This window comes from Engystomops pustulosus, chromosome 7, assembly GCF_040894005.1.
Source record: "Engystomops pustulosus chromosome 7, aEngPut4.maternal, whole genome shotgun sequence".
Lineage (NCBI taxonomy): Eukaryota > Metazoa > Chordata > Amphibia > Anura > Leptodactylidae > Engystomops > Engystomops pustulosus.
The window spans coordinates 8,480,820-8,504,581 of NC_092417.1; the positions used below are offsets into that span (position 1 = coordinate 8,480,820).

A 23,762-nucleotide genomic window follows, 5' to 3' on the forward strand; every position below is an offset into this window, starting at 1 on the left:
CTTTGTGGAGCCTTTTTTCATTTTATCCATTACAAATGTTTAATTTTCCACCCAAAATGAGTGTATTGTGAAAAAATATTACAATTTGCAGACTCCACCTCCATTTTGTTTTAACCCCTATAAAACACGTAAAGGGTTAACAAACTTCTTAAAAGTGGTTTTTCATACGTTGAGGGGTGTAGTTTCCACAATGGGGTAATTTACGAGTCTCACTATTATTTAGGCCTCTCAGTGTCAATTAGAAGTTGAGCAGGTCCATCTAAATACAGGTTTTGGCGATTTTACAAAAAATGTGAAAAATGGCACCCAAATTCTGAGCCTCATAACATTCTAGTAAAATATGTGGAATCTTAAAAAACCTTCCAACATAAATCAGACATTTGGGAAATGTAAGTTATGAATTTATTTGGGTGCTATGACTTTCTGAATTAAAAGTAGAGAATTTAGAACGTTGAAAATAAAAAAATTTTCAAAATTTTTGCCAAATGTTGTTTTTTTTCATAACTAAACGCAAAAGATTTCATCCAAATTTTTAAACTAATTTGAAGTACAATGTGTCACGAGAAAACAATCTCAAAATCCCCTGGATATCTCACAGCGTTCCCACGCTATAACCACTTATAGTGACACAGGTCAGATTTGAAAAATGGGGCCGCGTCCTTTAGGCCAAAAGATGCCGAGTCCCGTAGGGGTTAACAAAGAATGTACATTACAAAAATAGTAGTCAGACATTGCAATTTAACAGTGTTCACACATATAACAGTTTAACAAAATTCATATAACCAGGGTGTGTACCACATACTGCTAGACATAGTTCGTCCTAACCTGAAACACAATGGTGGAGATCTGCCATCAGGTCTCCAGATAAAACACAATTTTTATTCTTTTTTCTCTTCTTCTTTTTTTCCCCTTTCTCTTCTTTTCCTCTCCCTCCTCCCAGAAACACATCCTCAACAATGGGGGAAAAAACTATTTCCAATGACTCCAGATCTCAGCCCATTTCCCTCCAGTTCCACATTTATCAATATGGATTTGTTCATATCTTTCATATGGGACTATAGGGCAAAGTCTGATATGCCGATGTGGTTTCTGTAGTTGGGCAACCTCGCCAGGGCTCCTAATGATGCTTCTATTGCTTGTTTTTCTAACCAACTCCTAACTTAAGTCTGGTCTGGATTTTCGGGTTTGCTCCAGTAACATTCTTTTTCTAAGTCATACTATTGAGCAACCCTAGTTAAATTTGCGTTGAAGTAATTATAAGCCTGTGGCGATTTTGGCATTACTGTATTTTATATCTGTATTTTGCTCTCTGTGCGCCTTGCGTTAATCTAGTTCAGTGATGGCAAACCTTTAAGAGACCGAGTGCCCAAACTACAACAAAGAGCCGCTTATTTATCGCAAAGTGCCAACACAGAAATGTAATTTGTGATTTATACTCCCTTCTCTGTCACTGTTTTATTGATACCAGCACCCTGAGGACACCAATAAAGCAGAAAATAGTCCCAGGTACAGCTGTCACTTTAAAATAGCTCTGTGCACAGCAAGTCCTGGGCTGTCTGGGACTGCAGGAAGATACCTGGAGTCATCTCTGGTGATGGCCTGAGTGCCCACAGAAAGGGCTCCGAGTGCCACCTCTGGCACCCGTGCCATAGGTTAGCCATCACTGATCTAGTTTATTCAATTGCTGGCTTAACAATAGGATAATAACTAACTGACTTAAAACGCAATACTTACTAACACTTTGCTTAAGGCTTATTCACTAAGTTTTAGGTTGTAGAACTTAATCTGGTTTTACCGTATTGTTTGTCTGTCATTGTCGGGTGTAGGTTACTTTACTTCATCATGCCTCCAAAAAAGACAGAAAGAAAGTCAGGAGGGTTAGATAAAATGTGGAAGGCCTCCCCAACTAAAACAAAACAAATTAGCAAGGAGGATTTGCCTCCCTCAGCTTCCAATAACACAGGGTCTAATTCCCTAGCTAGTGAAGATCTTAATCCCACAAACGAAGACATTCTGGCTTAGATCCTTGACACGGTTCAAGAAACTAAGTCATCAGTAGCTGAGCTAAAAAAGGAGGTTGGCTGTATTAGCTCTGACATTGCGATAATGAGGGATGATTTGAATTCATTGAGGGATAAGTTTAAGGGAATGGAAAAGAGCGTCAGGAAAACTGAGGAAGATATTAAATCAATCCAGAAAGGCATGAAAGAACTAAGGGAAGAAAATGCACAGTTGAAAGAAAAGCTGTTAGATCAGGAGAATCGGTCAAGGAGGGCCAATATAAGAATAATTGGGTATCCAGAGGAGCCTTCTGAAGGGAATATGGCCACTAACATACAGAAGTGGTTATTGAAAGTATTTGGTAGTGAAGAGGGAGACACAGAAATTGAGGGCAAGTTATAAGATGGTGAAAAACAGGCTGTAATCAAGTGGATCAAGTTTGGGTAAGGGGGGGTGGGGGGGGGTAGGGGTATACCGGCAAGTTTTTTTTTTTTCCTCTTTCTTTCTTTTTTCTTTCTTCTCCCTATCTGAATGGAGAAGGCAATAAGAGTTCTGTGTTGGAACATTAGGGGCCTGAGCGATAGGAAAAGAAGATGTGCAATATTTGATGTAATAAATAAACATTTGCCAGCTGTGGTAGTATTGCTAGAAACCCACTTAACCCCAGAATTAGGATGTGTCACGGGTGCTCCCGCGATCCCTGTCTCGGATCGTGGGCTCATCCGTGCTCCCCGTGTGCCCCCGCTGCAGCCCGGTCTCCTCACTCACCTCTCCCGGCTCCTGCTCTTCCCCGGACTGCCGTGTGCGCGCGTCCCTGCCTCCTAGGGCGCGCGCGCGGCTCCTGCAGAAAACTTAAAGGGCAGCGCACCGCTAATTGGTGCACTGGCTGAACACCACCTTTAAGAATCCTGCCTCTTCCTGTGTCCCCTGCCGGATCTTTGGGCCTCATTGCCTTAGAGAAACCTTCCAAGCGAGTATTCCTGCGTTCCTGTGTATTCCTGCGTTCCTGTGTGTCTCCGCTCCTGAGTCCTGTGTTGCCGTGTTACCTAGTACCTCCGTGTTGTTGTGTTCTGTGTGCCTGTGTTCCCGTTCCCACCTGCCTGGACCTCCTGTTGCTGACCCCGGACTTGGACTTGACGTTGCATCTCTGCCGCCTGCCCTGACCTTGTGCCTGGACCTGACTACGAGATTGTCATCCGCTAAGGTACCTCGACCTTGGCTGCCACCGCGGGCTAGTCACGCCTGGGAACGAACTAGTGGTATCCTGCCGCAGCAAGTCCAATCCACTTTGCGGCGGGCTCTGGTGAATACCAGGTGCCACTGGGCTCCGGTCCCGGGTGTTGGCTAGTTCCATCTCCCGCGGTGGTCTAGAGGATCCACTGATCCTAACAGGATGTAGAATATAAAAAAGATGGGCTGTATGGGAATTCCACTCATACGGGGGTAATTACTCAAAAGGTGTCTCGGTTCTAAACCACTTCAGTATAGACTTCAAATTAATTGATAAAAACTCTGATAGTGAGGGCAGGTTTATATTTTTACTGTCTTTTGAACGGAATTGAGTATGTTCTTGCATTTATGTCAGTGATGGGCAACCTTTTTAGCTTGGTGTGTCAAAATTCGCCAAAAAACCGAGCATAACTCTGGTGGTGTGTCACCTTGACAAAAAAACATAATTTTGTGATATTTATAGTTTAAATAACAAATCTGTATAATTATTTAACTTCTAGGGTACTTTAACCCTAGGTTGTGTGATTGATCCTACCATGTACTGCCATACTACATCTATTTATTACAATGTGCTGGACAATCTCTCAGCCTCCCGGCTACTGCACCTGGCCGTGTAGGAGCGGAGGATGAAACTTAACTCTCTGGCGGCCGTGTGTCACTGAAAATGGCTATGCGTGTCAGCACTGACACGCGTGTCATAGGTTGGCCATCACTGATTTATGTTAATCCCCCCCCCCCTCATCGTTAAGGGTTCTGTCAGAATTTGCCCGCTTTATTGAGGATAAAAGTTGTACCAGAATCCTGATCATGGGAGACCCGAACATGGTCTTTGTTCCTCATCTTGATCGCTTTAACCTATTGGGGGTAACAAAAACAAACCCTAATGAGGGGATAAAATTGAGGAACTTTTGTCAGGACATGGGTTTACAGGATATATGGAGAGCAAAATATGGGGAAAAGAGGGCCTTTTCTTGTCACATTAAATCCTGTAATACCCTGTCCAGAATAGATCATGGATTAGCTAATTCGCAGGTATTGAGGAACACTTCCAGAATGACCTATGAACCCATTGTGATCTCTGACCATGCTCCAGTCCTAGTCACAATAGGGGAACCATCATTCAGTAGGCGGAAGTTCAAACTAAACCCCCATTGGCTAACTGTTCTCGAACCTCATCTGGATTTAAAAACAGCTATTGGAGAGTTTTGGGACAGGAACATTAATACCGCAAGCACTTTTGCAGTTTGGGATATGTTGAAACTATTCATTAAGTCTACGCTTTCACATGCGATTAATGTTAAAAAGAAAGATTTTAGTAGGAAGGAGGCAGATTTAAAAAAGCAGGTAGAGGACACATCTAAGAATTTGGGACACTCCGGAGATACCATTCTTACCCGGGCCTATAAGGATGCCAGGGAAAAATATGAAGATTTCTTAATAGAAAAAGCCCAACACAAACTGTTTTTTGCGGGACAGCGATACTTCACGGAAAAGGGGAAATCAGGTAAACTTTTAGCTAATATGATCAAGAACAATAAACAAGGAAATAAGAACATTTCAGTTATCCGAGGGCATAGAGGACAAATATGCAGAGAGCAACACAAGATACAGCAGGAATGTAAACGCTTTTATCAACACCTTTATGAGTCTGTTGGGGATAAAAATCAAACGGGAGATATTAAAAGATACCTGCAGGATATTAACTTTCCGCGCTTGTCTGGAAATCAGGTAGAAGCGCTGAACTCCCTGATTACGTTGAAGGAGCTGGAGGAGACAATTGACTCCTGTAGCGGCGACTCTGCCCCAGGCCAGGATGGCCTTCCCTTCGGTTTATACAGGAGATTAAAAGAAGTACTGGCCCCAATGTTGTTAACTACAATGCAAGAAATTTATAGAAGAGGGAAAGTGACTGACTCAATGTCCGAAGCTATCATCATTCTTATCCCAAAAAAAGTCAAGGACCCACTGGACCCAGGATCATTCAGACCCATTTCACTGATTAATACCGACGCTAAAATCATAGCAAAGACGGGGGCGTGGCCTAGCAGCGGATGTAAGCGGCTGTGTGATAGCCGAGCTCCGCCACCGGAATCCTGAATAGCACGTAGCTGCCACCGGGTTCGGCTGAAAAATAGCCACCACGGAGCGGGAGAGACAGCAGCACCGGCGGGTGTCCTCCAGAGCCGCAATGACGGGGTCAAAGCGGCAGAAAACGGCCGAGAAGCAGGGGGAGAGGATGAGCCAAGATGGCGCCCGCCAGCAGGCAGGATCGCGTGCGCAGAAGTCTCTGCGACCGGACACTGCAGCCAAGCTGAGTGGCTATGCACGCATGGCCCCAGGGTCGAGTGACACATCCCTGTCCCAACTGACACAGTCTGGAAGCTCCCCGGGGTCCAGGTATGCTGTACTGTCAGACCTGCAATCCGAAGGTGAGGAGGAGATGGCAGGGGAAGAAGCCAGGGAGAGCAGACAGCAAGGGCATAGCCAAGATTTAGAAGAAGTGGAGGCTGAACCCACATTGACTGATGTTATGAGAGCTATGCAGCATAATACCTCTGCACTACTGCAGTTAACTGGTCAAGTGGGTAGTTTGAAAGAAGAAATATTGCTTGTGCGCAATGATATGCATAAAATGGCTGAGAGAACAACGGCTGTGGAGAATAGAGTACAAGAAATAGAGGAAGCGCTTCCGCCCGTGCGCAATGCAATACGCGAACAATCACAAGCTGTGCTAGCTCTGCAAGCAAAAACGGATGACCTTGAGAACAGGTTGCGCAGAAATAACATTAGATTGGTTGGTGTGCCTGAGAAAGTGGAGGGGCAGAACCCGGATGATTTCTTTGAAAAGTGGCTTTTGGAGGAGTTTGGGCGAGAGAATCTGACACCGCTGTTTGCAGTTGAAAGGGCACATAGGGTACCCACCAGGCCGGGACCGCCGGGCAGACCACCGAGGCCGGTACTTATTAAGCTGTTGCATTATAAGGATCGTGACAAGATACTGCGGCGAGCTCGGGATAAAGAGGACATTACGATAAATGGCGTGAAAGTGTCCTTTTTTCAAGACTTCTCGGTGGAGGTCCAGAAGAGGCGAATGCACTTCATGGATATAAAGAAGAGGCTGAGAGCGCTGGGGGTCTCCTATTCGATGCTCTATCCTGCCCGTCTGCGTGTGGTGGCGCTTGGAACCACACATTTCTTTGATACGCCGGGATCTGCGCTTCAATGGCTGGATGCGCATGAGCAACACCTGCGAAGACGGGAGGAGAGGCCAGGCGGAGATTGAAGATGTGGCCCCTATGTATCGGGACAAAATGTGAGATCTTACTGCTGACTGTTATTTTGTGTGGTTACAGTTTATTGCACTATGTTTGGTCCTCTTTTATGGGGGGGCCTCCTATTCGTATTGCGGACTTGAGGATGCCGAACCTGGATGGTACTTTGATGTATGTAGTGGCGGAGGAGATGGTTACGTGTTTACTGTTATAATCCACTAATACTTTTTTTACTTTATAGGAAAAGTTGCTATTTTTGTGTCAGACGCTGAGTTTTCTATCAATGTTTGGTAAAAATAGCATAGAGAACGAATACCCAATGTCTAGTGGGTGGGAACGGTTTGTCCTACTGGCTAGGATGCAAACTAGTAGCCCAGACCCTCTGCGGAGGGGAGGTTTATTGTTATGGGAAGGGCAAGGGGGGAAAGGTTAAGATCTGAGCTTAGAAATATTGCATATAGTGAAAAGATGAGTGGCATAATAGAGGAGAAGGTGGGCCTAGCACAGGGGAGGAGGAGAGAGATAATAGACTGCCATGGGAGAAGTGTTTAATTGTCTGTCCTGGAATGTACGGGGCATGGGAAGTGCCAACAAAAGGAGAGCAGTACTTCAGTATGCAAGAGAGAAAGCGATTTCAGTAATAGGGCTACAGGAGACGCATCTCACGAGGGACACAGCTAATGTACTTGACAGATCCTGGATTAGTCATAGCTATCATGCGTTCCACACTTCTTATTCTAGGGGGGTGAGCCTATTAATCAATGCGGCATTACCATTCACATTACACTCATCATTTTCTGACCCGGAAGGCCGATTTGTGGGTGTGCACTGCACTATATATAGGTGGGAATGTATTGTGGTAGTGATGTACATACCTCCGCCATTCTCCTCTGTACCGCTCCGGAACTTATTAGAGCGTCTATCAGCATTACCTGATGCCCCTTTGCTCATAATGGGCGATTTTAATCAAGTTATGAACAGTGAGATGGATAGGTTCACAGACGCTGGTGGGCAAAGACGTGGTATGACATCCCTGGGGAGATGGTGCACGGAAATTGGGCTCCATGACCTGTGGCGGGAAAGGAACCTGGGAGTAAGACAGTATTCATGTAGGTCATCTACGCATGAGTCATTGTCCCGCATTGATATGATACTGGGATCTGATGGAGTGATTCCTGTGGTGCTGGATATTGAATACCAGCCGAGAATGTTATCCGACCATTCGGCCCTAGTGCTGAAAGTGGGGTGTGGGTGGAGGGATGGGCAAAGACAGTGTGGTTGGCGTTTGAATGCCTTTTGGCTGAAACTGATAGATGGGGGAGTAACGAAACATCACCTGAGAGAGTATATTGAGTTTAATAAGGGGTCGGTACCGGGAGTTATTCTATGGGATGCTGTAAAGATGGAATTGAGAAACATTATAGGAAGAGAGATCAAAAAAGTGAAGACCAGGTCTAGGCAGATAGGGGCTGACTTAAGGGAAAAAGTGGTAAGGGCGGAGGAGAACTATATCAGGGCCAATACTCATGAGGCAGAAAGGGTATGGGTAGATGCGCAGGACCAGTTAACAACTCACATGCTCCAGCAGGCAGATAATAAGCGGATGTTCTTAAAAGAACAATTTTATGCGGAAGGGGAACAAACTGGGAGGTTGCTAGCCAAAATGGCACGGGCAAGGACAGAAAGAGCATATGTTTATGGCCTCAGAGAGGAAAGCGGGAACCTGGTAGAAGGAACAGAAGGGGTTCTAAGAGTTTTTGCGGATTTCTATAAGACATTATATACTACTAGAGCAGATTATACCACAGAACAATTGGAGAGTTTTCTAGGAGAGATCCGTATGCCACTCTTGAGCCCGGAGGCACGGGAGATCTTGGAGGGACCCATTACACTGGAGGACCTGGAGCAAGCAGTCGCGGGCATGGCAAATGAAAAAGCCCCTGGCATGGATGGGTTGCCGACTGAGATCCTGAAGGAATATGGGGATGTTTTGTTACCACAGTGGTGGGAAACTCTGAAAGAATGTTTTGATACTGGGAGACTGCCGGCCTCATGTTATGAAGCTGCAATTGTAGTGATCCCTAAGGAGGGGAAAGATGCACAGTTGCCAGATTCTTATAGGCCCATATCGCTCCTCACGTCTGATATTAAAGTGCTGGCAAAGGTGTTGGCCACTAGACTGAGTTCAGTGGTGGGCTCAGTAGTGCACAGTGACCAGTCTGGATTTATCCCATCTAAGTCCACCGCCATTAATCTTAGAAGGTTGTATCTTAACTTACAAGCTACAACGGCGGATAGAGAACATGCGGCAGTGGTTTCTTTAGACGCCACAAAAGCCTTTGACTGTGTAGAGTGGGGTTACTTGTGGGCTGTGCTTAAGAAATTGGGGTTTAGCCCTAATTTTATTAAATGGGTGCAGTTGATGTATGCAGCGCCATCAGCTAGACTGAGAGTGAACGGGGGATGGTCGGATAGATTCTATTTACAGCGGGGCACAAGACAAGGGTGTCCGCTCTCACCACTGCTGTTTGCCCTTGCAATAGAGCCGTTAGCATGTGTGGTCCGGCAGCATCAGGATATAAAGGGATTCCAGTATAATGGAGGGGAGGAACGTATAGCCCTATATGCAGATGATGTACTGCTATTCCTCTCAGACGCAAGGCAGGCAATACCGGTGGTGGAGAATATTTTCGCTAGATTTGGGGACTACTCAGGACTGCGTATTAACTGGGCGAAGTCTGCAGTGATGCCTCTGACTCCTAGTGCCCATACACAGGTACAGGGGGGAGAAATACCGGTGGTGGATACATTCACTTATTTGGGACTACAGATTACCCGAACGGTTACGGACTTTATTGATTTAAATCTGGCACCTCTCCTACAAGAAATGCGAGCCCGTATAGTGATTTGGAATAAACTACCTCTGTCTGCACTAGGCCGTGCTAACCTGGTAAAAATGGTTCTGATGCCCCAACTTTTGTACGCTTTACATAATGCCCCAGTGTGGATTCCTAAATATTGGTTCCGTAGGTTCCACAGCCTGTTCAGGGATTTAGTATGGAAGAAGGGAATCCCAAGGATTCGGCTAGAAAAGCTACAGATGCCAAAAGATAAGGGGGGTCTGGCACTCCCTAATGCTTGGGTTTATTATTTGGCTGCGCAGTGCCAACAATTTGGGGGATGGGATCTGACGGGGAGCACTTCTTACTGCCCAAGAGTGGTAAAGCATTATTTGGAAACCCAGGAACCAATGGCAGCGTTGGAAGCGGGATTTTTGGGCAGGGGAGTGCGTAATTGTCCGACCCTGCGACTTATGCAAAAGGTATGGGATACGTATAAGCACTTAATGGCAGTGGGTCCTTGGACTAAGTTTACACCCTTGTGGAATAACCCTTATCTGGGAGAGGTGTACATGTTGGAAGACATGCAAAGATGGAGGAGAAAGGGGGTTGTATACCTATATCAGTTGTATGAAGCTGAAGTGCTTAAGTCATTTCAGCAATTGACGGAGGAATTTGGGGTTAGTAGAGCTATGTTTTTTCAATTTTTGCAAATCAGACATGCGATCCAGGCACAGTTTGGAGATCAGAATATAGAGTTCTCCTCTATTGGAGTCCTTACAGGGGTTGTAAAAGCGGAAAATATGCGGGGCCTGATATCCTTGGTATACAGAGTGATTCTCGATAAGGTGCTGGGAGATCAGATGGCTGATACCCGGAGGAAATGGGAGGTGCAGATGGGAAACCTTACAGACGAGGAATGGGGGGAAGTGTTGGAGTCACCCTCCCTATTATCATTGAATGTGGCACGTAGGAGATCGCAATTATTCCTTATACATAAGGTGTACCGTACTCCGGCTGTGCTGCAAAGGATGGGGCTGCGGGGAGACTCGTACTGCCCGAAATGTCGGGAGGAGGGTGCGGATGATATGCACATGTTCTGGAGGTGTTCCAAGCTACAACCCCTGTGGGAAAGGGCGGGTAGACTGATACACAAGGTGTTTTCAGTTAACGTGCCTATCGAACCCAAAGTGTGCGTGTTGGGTTGTGTAGGGGAATTAGACATAACTAGGCCAGAACAATTAGCGGTAGCCAAAATTCTTTACCACGTACGGAAATCGATTGCCAAGCATTGGCTGGATGAGGAGCCGCCGGCTCTTGCGGAAGTGAAGAAAATGCTAAACAACACGATTAAGCTTGAAATGAATGTGTAGAGGAAGAGAGGGGCGTGTAAGAAATTTGAAAAACAATGGAGTAAGTGGATTGAGTGTCCAGAACTGGCCTCACCGCAGTTACTGCAGAGTTGGGAACGTTGGCAATCTGTAGGGTTGCTAGGAATATGAGTAGGATAGCATGGGTGCTAGGTGCCTCTAGAGAAGGAATTATTATGCCAATGAAAGGAGAAGCTCAGATCAAGGGGGCAGGGGGGTGGGGGGTTTGGTGTTGGGGTTTGTTATGTATGTATTAAGCATATCTGTTAATGTTATGATACATCACTATGTGGAATGTGCAAATGTATATGCTTTATTCTGTGCTTCAAAGCATAAATAAAAGTTTTTCTGGTTAAAAAAAAAAAATCATAGCAAAGACGTTGGCCAGACGACTTAAGAAGGTAATTGGTAATTGGTATTATTCACGAGGACCAGAGGGGGTTTGTCCCAGGCAGGAAAGTGAGCGACTGTCTGAACAGATTGTTTGTCTCGGTACCCAATGCAGTAAGCACAGTGACAGAATTTGGTCAATTTTCAGGTTTAGAGATTAACTGGAGTAAGTCAGGTCTGATGCCACTGGATGGGAATAAGATAGTAGAGCTAGAATCTGGAATTAAAATGAACAGCCAGGAATCGCTGAAATATCTCGGGACCGTAATCTCAGCAAAAGTAATAATAATTCTTTATATAGCGCACACAGATTACGCAGCGCTGCACAGAGCTTGTCAAATTGGTCCCTGTCCCCATGGGGCTCACAATCTAAACAACCTAACAGTATGTTTTGGAGTGTGGGAGGAAACCGGAGTACCCACGCAAACACGGAGAGAACATACAAACTCTTTGCAGATGTTGACCTGAGTGGGATTCGAACCCAGGACCCCAGCGCTGCAAGGCAGAAGTGCTACTCACTCAGCCACCGTGCAAGAATATGAACTATTAAATCTGAAACCTCTAGTCAACTCAGTTAGAAGTAGGGTTCATACCTGGGATAAACTACCTCTCTCCTTTGCGGATAGATAGATATAAAAATGGTCCTGCTACCACAAATTTTGTTTTTTTTTACATCGTGGCCAATCTGGATTGATAATTCTTTCTTTAAAGCAATGGAAGCTCTCCTTAATGAATTAATTTGGGGGAGGAAGAGAGCTAGAATCAAAATTAGTTACTTATACAGACCCTCAGGAGAAGGGGGGTTGGGATACCCTTTCTGCAGGGCTATTTCCTTGCGGCCCAGATGTCCCGTATAGTAGGATGGAAGGACAGGGACGAACCAGTGAAAAGTTGGATAATGGAAGATGGGAAAGCTCCTACTGTGTACGAAGCACTGGAGAGGGGGGAAGTGGAGAAAAAGAAGAATTTAAATACAAGTATGGAGGCCGTTCATAAAGGATGGAGTCAGGTGAAGAAAATAATTCATATGGATGGTATTATAGAAGATACTCCTTTGTGGCATAATCCCCTCTTTCCAGAGCTTGGGAACCTCCCAGATCCCATTTTCTGGGAAAATAGAGGGGTGCGCCTTTTTTCTCAGATACTGGATAAAGGGGTAGTGGTAAGTTTTTCTTCACTTAAAACAAAAGTGGGTTTGAATAATGGAGACTTTTTGAGATATTCACAGTTAGCACATGCAATTATAGCAATAAGGAGGCGGAGAAGTATAGAATTAGAGGCACATCCATGTATAGACTTTATTAAAAACACTAAAAAGGAAAAGGGTTTGGTTGCTGGGGTTTATAGATTATTGATTAAAGGTATGTTCTTAGGGGTTAAACATAAGTCACAAGAGCACTGGGAAAAGGAGATAGGACAGATAACACGGCATGAGTGGGAGGGGGTTTATAGGAATGTGAAGGTAGGATCTATTAGTGAAAATCACAGAGTTATCCAGACAAAGGTATTGTATAGACCAGTGGTGGCGAACCTATGGCACTGGTGCCAGCGGCGGCACTCTGAGCCCCCTCTGTGGGCACCCGGTCCATCACCCCAGCATAAACTTCACCATTCAGGACTCAAAGTATCTTCCTATAGAATCTTCCTACAATGATAGGCAAATTTGCCCTCCTCCTTTCAACTGGGTTGGTGTCTTTAGGAGGCTGAACAATTGAAATTTGTCAAAGATCAAGGAGAAATACATTACTGCTTAAATTGCTGTGCTGGCACTTTGCAATAAATAAGTGGCTTTTGGTTGAAGTTTGGGCACTCAGGCTCTAAAAGGTTCGCCATCACTGGTATAGACTATACTACTCTCCAGATGTGCTGTACAAGATGAAAGTGAAGAGTTCATCTAAATGTTTCAAATGTGGAATAGAGGAGGCCGACTTTCTTCATACAATCTGGGCGTGCCCCAGACTTAAAGGTTTCTGGGATGGTTTATACCGGCAGATAAATAAAATTTTAGAGCGGCCACTGACCCCCTCGATTAGTGTGGCAGTTATGGGACTGTTTGGGATTAGCGATAAAGTGAAGCAAAAAGAGAGGCTATTGGTATTAAAGCTCATGACAATAGCGAAGGTCCTTATAGTTCGAGAATGGGGAAGTAGTAGGATTCCTAATGTGAACCAATGGTTCGCTCTTACACAAAACATATATCTACTTTACATTTTCATAATTTTTGAAATGTCTGGATAATTTATTTTGATGTCACGCGGCTACAAATCGAATAGCGATTTTCCGTATTTTCAGAATTTACTCTTTTGCGGATAAATACTGATTTGAATGAAATTTTACATATTTAACATCAAAACTCCCCCTATATAATCAACCCATTTTCAAATCTGCCCCCCTCAAACTATCAGAAACAGCTTTTAGGAAGATTGTTAACCCCTTGAGATCTTCATAGTAATTACATCAAAATGAAGGTGAAATTTAGAATGGTAAAATTTTGTCGGTTATACGCTCATTTAGCCCTAAAATTTACACATTTCCAAAAGCTAAAAATACAAAACCCACCATACAATTTGTTCTGCAGTTTCTCCCGAGTGCAGAGACCCCCCTCAATTCTGTACTGGATTTTTTCCTTTTTTTTTTTTGTGTTCACTGTATAGACTAATAATCATATTATCTTTATTCTATGGGTCATTACGATTACGGGGATACCAAACATGAATATTTTTTCTTACATTTTACTAAATTTGTCAAATAAAACCCTAATGTGGGGAAAAAGTTATAATTTTTGCATTGCCATCTTCCAAGTGGCATAACATTTTTAATTTTTTGGCTATGGAGCTGGTTGATGGCTTGTTTTTTGTTGTACTTTTCAACTGTATCATTCTGAAGTACATATGTTTTTTTGATCACTTTTTATTGCATTTTTTGTGGGATTGAATAGGTAAAAATCATAATTTTTGGAGGGATTTTAGCATTTTTTTTTTATCAAAAGGGTTCAATAATAATTTACTTTTATTCTACGGGTTGTAATGGACGCGGTGATACTATATATGTGGGGCTTTTGTTATGATTTTGGCTTTTTTTGTGTTATATGTCTCTTTATATGTTATGGGGCTTATGGGCATTTTTATTGATTTATTACTTTATTTTTTTATTGAAAAACATTATTTTTTTTACTTTTTTACTACTTCCACCCTGGGACATGAACAAGCAATCATCTGATTGCTTGTTCATGGTACTACTAATGTATTGCAGGGTATTAGCAGTGTCAGCCTATGCACATGCATAGGCTGACACTGTGCCTTTAAGATGACGCCATCTTGCTGGCAGTGCCTGCAGGCTGTGCTGGGGACCAGATCGGACCCCAGCACTGCCATGGCAACGATCAGCGCCCACCAAAAACTATTCGGGGGAGGGGGGCGATCGGGGGGGAAAGACCCTAAGAGGCATGTTAAATGCGCTGACCACAGCATTTAACAGGTTAAACAGGTGTAACCCTGTGTTTCCCAATGCCGGACCACAGGCTACGGACCACAGGACACGGACCACAGGAGGCATCTGGAAACGCACAGGAAACGGGACCTTGGGATACACACAGGAGGCTTTCACCTCAGTTGCCTCTTCTTGCGTCTCCTCCAATTCATCTTGGTGACGGGACACCTGAGGAGGAAAGCAGAAACAGGACAAACCTCGATAAGGTGCTTGGACCTGGCAGGGAACAAGCCGAGGATACACTGGAGAGTCTTTTGGCCAATGGATGGATAACTTGCAAAGAGTCCTCAACAAGCAGTAAGGCCGGAGGCTGAAATGGCTCTTGGAAGACCGGAGCAGCACTGGGAAGCTGCGGAGGCAGGAGCAGTTCTTGGAAAGCAGAGACAGCTTTGGAGAGTTGCAGAGGTCGGAGCCGGTCTTGGCACATTGGAGAGTGGAGCGGCACTTGGCACACTGGAGCGGCTTCTTGGAAGACCGGAGACTCTGGAGCGGCTTCTGGGGGAGCCGGAGACTCTGGAGCGGCTTCTGGGGGAGCCGGAGACTCTGGAGCGGCTTCTGGGGGAGCCGGAGACTCTGGAGCGGCTTCTGGGAGAGCCGGAGACTCTGGAGCGGCTTCTGGGAGAGCCGGAGACTCTGGAGCGGCTTCTGGGAGAGCCGGAGACTCTGGAGCGGCTTCTGGGAGAGCCGGAGACTATGGAGCGGCTTCTGGGAGAGCCGGAGACTCTGGAGCGGCTTCTGGGAGAGCCGGAGACTCTGGAGCGGCTTCTGGGAGAGCCGGAGACTCTGGTAGCTTTTCGAACACCGGAGCCAAGTGAGGCCGACATGGAAGCCGGGCTTGAAACTGCTTCGAGTCAGGCAGCTGTTGAAGCAAGGCGGCAGGCTGGGGAGGCTTTAGGGAAAGCGAAGCTTGCATTTGCAGGGAGTCAAGCAGCTGTAGAAGCACGGTGGCCACTCTGCTTAATTGTCTTTCCCGAAAAAAGAGCTGCCGGGACTGGTGGGCAACTACTCATCTTTGCTGTTGTTGTCCTTTCACGTTTCCCTGCTTCCTCCTCTTGGCTGTTGTTGTTCTCTCACGTTTCCCTGCTTCCTCCTCTTGGCTGTTGTTGTCTCTCTCACGTTGCCCTGCTTCCTCCTCTTGGCTGGTGTTGTCCTCTCACGTTGCCCTGCTTCCTCCTCTTGGCTGTTGTTGTCTCTCTCACATTGTTCTGCTTCCTCCTCTTGGCTGTTGTTGTTCTCTCACGTTTCCCTGCTTCCTCCTCTTGGCTGTTGTTGTTCTCTCACGTTTCCCTGCTTCCTGCTCTTGGCTGTTGTTGTCTCTCTCACGTTGCCCTGCTTCCTCCTCTTGGCTGGTGTTGACCCCTCACGTTGCCCTGCTTCCTCCTCTTGGCTGTTGTTGTCCCCTCACGTTGCCCTGCTTCCTCCTCTTGGCTGTTGTTGTTCCCTCACGTTGCCCTGCTTCCTCCTCTTGGCTGTTGTTGTCCCCTCGCGTTGCCCTGCTTCCTCCTCTTGGCTGTTGTTGTCCCCTCGCGTTGCCCTGCTTCCTCTTGGCTGTTGTTGTCCCCTCACGTTGCTCTGCTTCCTCCTCTTGGCTGTTGTTGTCCTCTCACGTTGCCCTGCTTCCTCCTCTTGGATGTTGTTGTCCCCTCGCGTTGCCCTGCTTCCTCTTGGCTGTTGTTGTCCTCTCACGTTGCTCTGCTTCCTCCTCTTGGCTGTTGTTGTCCTCTCACGTTGCTCTGCTTCCTCCTCTTGGCTGTTGTCGTCCTCTCACGTGTCCTGCTTCCTCCTCTTGGCTGTTGTTGTCCTCTCACGTTGTCCTGCTTCCTCCTCTTGGCTGTTGTTGTCCTCACGTTGTCCTGCTTCCTCCTCTTGGCTGTTGTTGTCTCTCTCGCGTTGCCCTGCTTCCTCCTCTTGGCTGTTGTTGTCCTCTAACGTTGTCCTGCTTCCTCCTCTTGTCTGTTGTTGTCCTCTCACGTTGCCCTGCTTCCTCCTCTTGGCTGTTGTTGTCTCTCTCTCGTTGCCCTGCTTCCTCCTCTTGGCTGTTGTCCTCTCATGTTGCCCTGCTTCCTCCTCTTGGCTGTTGTCCTCTCATGTTGTCCTGCTTCCTCCTCTTGGCTGTTGTTGTCCTCTCACGTTGCCCTGCTCTCTCCTCTTGGCTGTTGTTGTCCTCTCACATTGCCCTGCTTCCTCCTCTTGGCTGTTGTTGTCCTCTCACGTTGTTCTGCTTCCTCCTCTTGGCTGGTGTTGTCCTCTCACGTTGCCCTGCTTCCTCCTCTTGGCTGGTGTTGTCCTCTCACGTTGTCCTGCTTCCTCCTCTTGGCTGGTGTTGTCCTCTCTCGTTGCCCTGCTTCCTCCTCTTGGCTGGTGTTGTCCTCTCTCGTTGCCCTGCTTCCTCCTCTTGGCTGTTGTTGTCTCTCTCACGTTGTCCTGCTCTCTCCTCTTGGCTGTTGTCGTCTCTCTCTCGTTGTCCTGCTTCCTCCTCTTGGCTGGTGTTGTCCTCTCTCGTTGCCCTGCTTCCTCCTCTTGGCTGGTGTTGTCCTCTCACGTTGTCCTGCTTCCTCCTCTTGGCTGGTGTTGTCCTCTCACGTTGCCCTGCTTCCTCCTCTTGGCTGGTGTTGTCCTCTCACGTTGTCCTGCTTACTCTTCTTGGCTGTTGTTGTCGTCCTCTCACGTTGTCCTGCTTCCTCCTCTTAGCTGTTGTTGTCTCTCTCACGTTGTCCTGCTTCCTCCTCTTGGCTGGTGTTGTCCTCTCACGTTGTCCTGCTTCCTCCTCTTGGCTGTTGTTGTCCTCTCACGTTGTCCTGCTTCCTCCTCTTGGCGGTTGTCGTCCTCTCACGTTGTCCTGCTTCCTCCTCTTGGCTGTTGTTGTCCTCTAGGTCCTCGGGTACACAAACCGACTCCTGATGAAAAGCTGTAAGTGACTATTACTGCAGTTTGTCCATCCACTCCCTGCACACCCCTGGAAGGTGTCTGGTCCCTATACATTAGCAGGCACTGACTTCTCCACTCATCAGTAGTAACTACTGTCAGGGCCATTTGGGACACTAAACAATCTACCGATACTTATGGACCAGTGGTTTGGTGTCCCAAATGACACTTTATTTGTTGCTTTCTGCCCGTAACAAACCTTTATACTCATCTCAGCCAGGGAAGCTCCACACCATGCTTAGTGTAGCCATGAGGCAAAATGGTTCTTCAGGGGGAATCTTGTTTCCTATAGAAAACTCTTATTATATTATATTGAGCTGCTTTAACTCCTCCAAGTCATTCTGTGTTCCTGCCATTTATATGTAGGTGGTTTATACTTGGGGCGGAGGGGGACAGGGGTTTGTGAGGTCCAGAAACTTCTATATAAATCCATCAGTGTTAGGTTTTCTACAGATTGTTGATATAATTTCTGGCCTCTACCTATTGCTAGGTACGTGTAGATTAATTCTGATCCATCTACTGGTTTCATCTGGTCCAATCTCTGGCTCCTGGGATTGTTCTCAGCTTTATCTTTATGACCATTGTCCATATCCCTGTATAATCTCACATGTATATTATATCTGTACATCCAGCACTGATCTATATACTATAAAATCCTACAAATTTCTTATTAGGTGAGGATCTGCCGGGAGAAATCCTACTGGATGAGGAAGGACACAACCTACCCCCGCAGCTGAGAGGTAAGTGCACTGTTAGGTCTGCTCTCAAGTCGACCATTACAGACTTGTACTGTATGGAAGTCTAATTCTTAAATAGTTCTCGTCCCAGTAGCTATTAGTTATAGTGATGACCCCCAGTAGCTATTATTCACAGTGATACCCACTGTGGCCACCATTAAACCCCCAGTAGCCAATAGTCATAGCGATCCCCACAGTAATAACCCCACTAGCCAGTAGTCACAGTGTCGGACCTTTTATAGTAAGTGATGGCCCCCAGTAGCCAACAGCCACAGGGATGGCCCCCAGTAGCCAACAGCCACAGGGATGGCCCCCAGTAGCCAACAGCCACAGTTTGTATGCAAACGAATATGTAAATGTCTTTGGGCCAGCTAGTGTATTTTAAAACGCTAACATGTGACACCACCCTGAGGCCTCTTGATGTATCCGTTGGGCAAAGCAGTCGCCGGGTAAAACGTTGCCAAGTCCAACCTGGTGTAGTTTTGCGTAAAAACCAGCAAACAAGTTTGCAGGCTTTTCAAAAGAATTTAGGTGCGCGCCTCTACAGCCCTTCAGGGCCACATGTCAAACTCCCTCCCCCCCAGCCTGTGAACCCTCTTTATATACCTGCAACCTGTTGCATGTTCAGTCCTTAAGAGGTTAAATACTGATTCCTGGAAGTAAAACAGTCTGGCAGATAACAAGCTTCAGGCCCCTTCACACGTTTCTTGTGTTTTAATTCCATGTGCAAAGGCAAAAGGGAGGGGCTCATTCCAGAACACAAGCTTTTCAGTAGAAACACATTTGTGTTCTGGCTATGCCCCTCCCTTTTGTGGTTTCCAATGCAGTTAAAACGCATCAAAATAACTAAGTGTGAATGGGCCAGTATTCTGCAGGACTGTTGTACACGTCCCCAATCACTTCTATGGGCTCATGCACATGGCTGTGAATTTCATAGCCCTGTGTATGAGGCGACTGCCTGAGCTGCAAATGACAGAGCAGGTCCTAACCATGTTCGCAGTTCAGGCTATTATTATGTACTTACATCCCAATGTCAAACAATGTCCAAACAACGATCCATGGGACCATTATTTTCATCCCAAGAACTGCACAAGTGTATTATCCAGGAAGCCTGAGGCTGCCTTCACATTTTGGGGCTCATTTACTACGGGTCGCGCTGTACACTTTGGTTGGACAATGCACATACTTCGTGGCTAAAACATCTTGCACAGGTATTTAAGAAGTGTCTGCCCTGGGATAGCGGTGCATGCGACCCTTGTGTGATGCAGCTGCACTAGTCTCCATGCGACACAACTTAGGGGGCGGGCTGTCAGACGTTCCGACTGATTCGGACCAAGTGCCGTATTTAACTTTTAAAGGGCACCTACCACCACGTATCTACCTATAAAGGTAGATCGGGTGGTAGGTGGATGTATGGGACGTGAGGATAGCCCTTTTTAGAGCTAATCCTCACGTCCCCGCTAGCTAGGCATAAACTTTATTGCCCTAATATGTTAATTTAATTAAGCGGCTACCGGGGCGTGGAGTAGCCGGACACGAGGCTACACGGCGCGGCTACTCCACGCCCCAGTAGCTACTTTCCCCCGCGTACCCTGTGATCTTCGGCGCGCAGCTCCTGGCAGCTGCGCGCCCTCGTCCGAGATGCCGGAGTTCTGCGCATGCGCAGTAACTCCGGCCAAGATGTGCGATCTCGGGAACGAGGCCGGAATTACTGCGCATGCGCAGAACTCCGGCTTCTCGGACGAGGGTCATAGGGCGCGTTCACACGTTGCGCTTTAACCTGCGTTTTCATTGCGTTTGAAACGCATATACAACAGCTGAGGAGAGGTGATTTGCCTAATTACATCACTGTTAACGCTTCCGTTTACAAAAGTGTTAACGCACGCGTGTTGTTAACGCATGCGTTAACATTGCGTTTACAAACGTAAACGGTAATGTAATTAGGCAAATCACCTCTCATCAGCTGTTGTATATGCGTTCCAAACGCAATGAAAACGCGACCAAAACGCAACGTGTGAACGCGCCCACAGGGTAGGCGGGGGAAAGAAGCTACTGGGGCGTGGAGTAGCCGCGCCGTGTAGCCTCGTGTCCGGCTACTCCACGCCCCGGTAGCTGCTTAATTAAATTTACATATTAGGGCAATAAAGTTTATGCTAGGCTAGCGGGGACGTGAGGATTAGCTCTAAAAAGGGCTATCCTCACGTCCCATACATCCACCTACCACCCGATCTACCTTTATAGGTAGATTCGTGGTGGTAGGTTCCCTTTAAATTGTGTTGCACTCCGTATGTTAAAGATGCACCACAAAAAAGTTGCTGGACTCCGTCTGACCTGAGCGGGAAGCGACACATTCATGATATCAGCCGCACGATCTTGGTGATTAGCTGCATACAGCATTATAGCCGGACAATGCACTTTCAGTGAACTCGAGTGACCTAGTAAGAAAATGTGCCCCATTATGTTTTCTTTGTTGCATTTTGTTGGGTTACAATGCAATTAGAGGTTTGTGTGTCTTTCAAAAACATAAAACAAAAGCAAAAAGGCAACATCTCAATGTTGTGTTTTTGCTTTAATTTTGTATTTTTAAAAGGTAAACCTCTAAATGCATCGCTACAAAATGGCAAAACGACATGCATTTAAATGGAAGAGAAACAGGATCCTCTTTCCCAACAAAAACGCAATGGGGCTCATTTACTAAGGGCTTTGCACCACACTATAGTCCGGTGAAGTGTCTGCGCTGGGATTGTGGCGCAGGCGATCCTTTTGTGGTGCAGCTGCGCTGCTTCCATGTGACACAAATTAGGGGGCGTGGCATCAGACAGTCTGACTGCTTTGGACTGAGCACCTTATTTGACTTTTAAATTTTGTTGCATGCTCTATGTTAAAGTCGCACCACAAAAAAGATGGTGAACTCTGATGGACCTGAGCGGGGAAGCGACATATTGATAATTTCAGGCACACGATCTTAGTGAATCGCTGCATGCAGCATAATAGACGCACAATGCACTTTCAGTGAACTCGAGTGACCTGGTAAGTAAATGTGCCCCAATGTGTGAACACAGCCACAGGCTGCATTCACACCTTGCATTTGCATCACGTTTAGAAACACAATGAAAATATACATGGGGTGGTTTGCCTGTTTCATTGAAGCAGTAGCTGGGCCTCCCAAATATATTTTACTGGTGGACCCTAGGCTCCATCCCTGCAGCCACTTATCATCTCCTTTATTTTCTGTTGTTTCCATAGAAATCCAGAACCAGCACAAGAAACATTTATATGAGAAAACGGAGAAACTGATAGAGAATAAACCTCCGAGATGTAACCAGGAGGAGGAGAGTTTTCCCTTCTGCACACGTTATGTGACCCTCATCATTGCCTCCACTCATCACTTTAGGGAACGCTCTAAGAATGAGCTCATAGCGACCGGGGCAAGACATGAGGAATATGTAAAGAAGAAACATCATGAATTACAACGTATTTCCCCCAACAAGATGTTCCGCTGGTGCCACCGGTCCAGACTGGTACCACATATGGTGCTGGTGAGCGGAGTGCCCGGGGTAGGGAAGACCACGCTGATGCAGAAGATTGTCTATGACTGGGTGAAGGGGGATCTCTATCAAAGATTCTCTTTTGTCTTCTTCTTCAAATTCCGTGAACTGAACAGATGGGATAAGGTTAGTCTGGAGACCCTGATCCTTCATCATTACCCATATCTGTGGCAGCAGCTCGAGAACATCCTACAAGATCCAGAGAAACTTCTCTTTATATTTGATGGATTAGATGAAAGCAATCAGACAATGGATTTCACATCCCGTCACTTGTGCTCCGACCCTAAACAGCCGGAACGTTGTGGTCACATTGTGGTCAGTTTGGTGAGAAAGTCTCTTCTTACTGGTTGTTCTGTTCTGATGACCAGTCGCCCGACCAGACTGGCATCAATGGATTGTAGGGATTTCCAGCGAATGGTAGAAATCAGTGGATTCTTCACAGAAGAAAGAAAGATTTACTTTGAGAATTTCTTCCGTGACCCTGAACTGGCAGAAAAGGCTTTTACCTATGTGAGGCAGAATGACACATTGTACACGTTCTGTTACCTCCCGTCCTACTGCTGGATCATCTGTACAGTATTATCCAGGAGCTTCCAGACCACAAGTAGTGACCAGCAGGTCTCATTATTACCCAGAACCGTGACCCAGCTCTTTGCCATATTTGTCGCCAACATCCTGTCCAATCACAGCCTGGAGAAAAGTGGCGCCCAGAAGCTCCTGCAGTCCATGGGATGGATGGCAGAACATGGGGTCATGAATCACACGATTATATTTGATGATCGGGATCTGGAATCTTTCCATGTGGACAATAAGTCAAAGCTCTTATCAAGTTTCCTGATGGAATCGGAGGAACCTGTGTCCTATTCCTTCTTACATCTCACTGTCCAGGAATTCTTCTCTGCCTTTGTGCATTATGCAGATTATTCTCCTGAGAAGTTACAGGAATCACTAGAGAAAGCCAAATCCTATCCTGATGGACGAGGTGAGATGTTCCTGCGCTTCCTGTGTGGTCTATCAGATGCCACCACCAGGTCACTACTAACCGGATACCTGGACACACAAGCAGCTCAGGCCTCCAGAGACGTCATCACTTGGCTGAAGAACTTCATTACAGGAGGAGGAGAAGAAGAAGAAGAGAAAGAAGGAGGAGAGAGGCTGGAGAAGAAGAAGAAGAAGAGAGGCTGCAGGAAAGTGAAAACAAGAAGCAACTTCTCAGGACGTTCTTCTATCTGTTTGAGACCCGGAATAAGGTTCTGGTGCAGGAATCATTACAATCACACAGAACATTGGACCTTTCTTATGTTTTCTTGTCGGCTCTAGACTGCACCGTGTTATCATTCATCATGGAGTGCTGCTCACATATAGAAGGTCTCCGTCTATCTGGATGTTCTATAGACCCTGAGGGATTAGAGAGACTGGCACCAGGATTACACAACCTCCGGGATCTGAGGTATAAATCATCCGGATTGTTATTACACCGGGATCCACAGTAGCCAATAGTAATAGTAGTAATGGTGGGGATAGCGCCCCCGATTAGTAATAAGGGGACACTGTACCAGAGTATCTAATCCTATCATGTGACACAGTCTGCTGAGCTGTGTATCTAATCCTATCCTGTGTGATACTGTCTGCTGAGCTGTGTATCTAATCGTATCCTGTGTGATACTGCCTGCTGAGCTGTATATCTAATCCTCTCTTGTGTGATACTGTCTGCTGAGCTGTGTATCTAATCCTCTCCTCTGTGATACTGCTGGGCTGTGTATCTAATCCTATCCTGTGTGATACTGCTGAGCTGTGTATCTCATCCTATCCTGTGTGATACTGTCTGCTTAGCTGTGTATCTCATCCTATCCTGTGTGATACTGTCTGCTGAGCTGTGTATCTAATCCTATCCTGTGTGATACTGCTGAGCTGTGTATCTAATCCTATCCTGTGTGATACTGTCTGCTGAGCTGTGTAT

The 23,762-nt window shown here is 46.3% G+C and overlaps 1 pseudogene; it reads left to right on the forward strand.

Annotated features, from left to right (window-relative positions):
* LOC140068909 (NACHT, LRR and PYD domains-containing protein 3-like) overlaps positions 1-23,762 on the forward strand; it is a 56,135-nt pseudogene that overhangs the window by 6,806 nt on the left and 25,567 nt on the right.